The sequence below is a fragment of the Palaemon carinicauda genome, chromosome 37, assembly GCF_036898095.1.
Source record: "Palaemon carinicauda isolate YSFRI2023 chromosome 37, ASM3689809v2, whole genome shotgun sequence".
Classification (NCBI taxonomy): Eukaryota; Metazoa; Arthropoda; class Malacostraca; order Decapoda; family Palaemonidae; genus Palaemon; species Palaemon carinicauda.
Genome location: NC_090761.1, coordinates 37,949,610 through 37,952,109, shown reverse-complemented (window position 1 = coordinate 37,952,109; position 2,500 = coordinate 37,949,610). Strand labels below are relative to the sequence as shown.

The following is a 2,500-nucleotide window of genomic DNA, read 5'->3' as shown; positions in this document are numbered from 1 at the left end:
CTTTTTTCTTTTGACTTCTTTGTTTTTCTTCTTCTTCCTCTTGTCTTGTCTTCCCGACCAGGGATGAGGAAATCCCCTAAGAACAAGCAGGAGTATTGTTTCTCCTTTTGGTCTTCTTACCTCATAATCTCTGCATGTACTTTCCCTTTTGCGAAACAATAAACTTTTTGTTCTTGAGTTCGATCGAAGGATATTAATGGTTTATGATGATAATGCTGATAACGATGAAGATCATTGTTATCATTCTGGTGAGTAGGAGAAACCAAAGGAGGGTATTTGCTTTCGAGAAACATCTATTCCTTTCAATTTCTTAGTGACGATATTGTGACAGAGATTTGACTTTTGAACGCATTACCGACAGTTAACTATTATTTAAACTATGATTAGGACCAAAATAGGATCACATAGATGAAAAAAATAAGTCAATAGATATATCAAAATAAAGATGAGTATATAAGTCCTGATAAAAAGGTCTAGGTATTGAAAAATGTTAGAGGGTCCATTTCATTTTTTGTCACTTTTTTTTTTTTTCCTTTTCAAGAATGACCCATCTAATTCGCTGAACGGAACTGACCATACTACCCTGACGTAATTCCACCACCCACGCGTCTCCCATTCACTCCCTCGTAGTACTTCATGAATGAAAAACAAGTTTCATTCAGTGTCACGAGAGGAGAGTAAGAAGAGGAACAACGTAGTATTTGTTGACGCATCTTTTCTCTCATAACAACTGTACAAATAATGTCAGAAAACGTAATTTATTTTTTATTGTTCGCATGAATGAACGTATTTGATGAATGCTTCTTCGAAAGTTTTGTATGCGATTTGTATTGATAAGTCTTTGAGAAGTTTTGAACTTTGTGTACTGGAAAAAAAATACAGGCCTACAGTTTGCGTGTAACTTCAAAAGGTTTAAAATTACGTACTTAAAGCATACGAGGCAAGAATTTTAAAAGTAATGAGTGCATTACTCGAATAAAAAATACTTTAAAACTATGACCCTAATACTTGTAACTGCAAAGGATAAGAAACTCTGGCCTTAAAAGGTTAAAACACAGTCTCTTACAAACCTTCGTTGCGATGCTGCACTAAATCTAAGATATCAGAACTTTGACATTAAAGCTTGTCACTGCAGGTGGCTACCCATTGCCCTTAGAATCTGAAAGGGCAGTCTCTTGAAAAGACTCCTGTGCGATGCTGCACTAAAAAGATTAAAGACTCCAAAAAGATCCAATTCAAGACTTCTTGCAGCAAGATGCCACAAAGCCCGTCCTTGAAATAGGAAACCTTCTCTTATGATATTTCAACGAAGCGTTGCAGGTAATTTCGCAAATTGCTTCCTAGAGAGAGAGAGAGAGAGAGAGAGAGAGAGAGAGAGAGAGAGAGAGAGAGAGAGTTGCGGGCGTGCAGTTTGACTGGTGGTGGGCGTTCGGGTGTTGGGCCGGGTGTGCTCAGAGAGGGAGACAGAAGAGGAAGACCAGAGTAATGTTACGGACCAGGGTACACAGAGGAGGCCCTTGTTTTATGCCTTCGCCCAGACGGCACTTTCGGAGGTTGCTTCTTCCGCCACAGAGAGAGAGAGAGAGAGAGAGAGAGATCAAAATGCACATACACATATTTACAATATAAATATATATATATGTATATATATATACATATATATACATATATATATATATATATATATATATATATATATATATACATATATATATATATATATATATATATTATATATATACACACACACACACACACACATATATATATATATATATACATATATATATATATATATATATATATATATATATATATATATAAAGCACAGCAAACTTGCATAAAGGCCTATTGACGGACAATATTGCTTATGTGGTCAAGGACGAAATCGATAATGAAATAAGCACCATAAAACCTACAAAATTGGTATTTGCTTTGTCATTCTTTCAGTTCATTTAGGTGATAATCTCCTGTGCTAAATAATCACCAAGAGTTTTCTGAATAGGCAGAATATCTGTAATAAATTACTATTTATCAAATTAAGATGAGAAAATGAACTAGCACTTGCAATTACTTTTCCTTTCGTTCAGTTTATTTTCTCGAATTTATCAGACTATATATGGTAGTTTAACGCAAATTGGTCTATCATAACAATACAAAAAAAAAAAAAAACTTGATATTTTGTTAGGCAATAGAGCATTTTCCTTCAGGTTGCAAGCTAAGACAAGAGGTCACCTGTACTGGAAGGTACAGTTGCCAAAAGATTTCAGATAAAATATCACTGTGAGAACCTTCGCTATGTAATTTATGGCATCTATACCATACTCATGGGCATGACCTACACTTATTAAACCAAAAATGAACCTTTACTTACTGCTCATTAAATCTCTAGCCAATGCAGACTGCTGTAGAGACCTGAGGTGCCTTTGGTAGAGTCTTTTCTGTGCCAATAGAGCCTCTGCTGACTTCAGCTTAGCCCTTGCAGCAAGGGTGGCCTGCG

At 35.6% G+C, this 2,500-nt stretch overlaps 1 pseudogene; it reads right to left on the bottom strand.

The window, feature by feature from the left end:
* Window positions 1-2,500, bottom strand: part of LOC137629073 (doublesex- and mab-3-related transcription factor 3-like) — a 74,558-nt pseudogene that overhangs the window by 12,178 nt on the left and 59,880 nt on the right.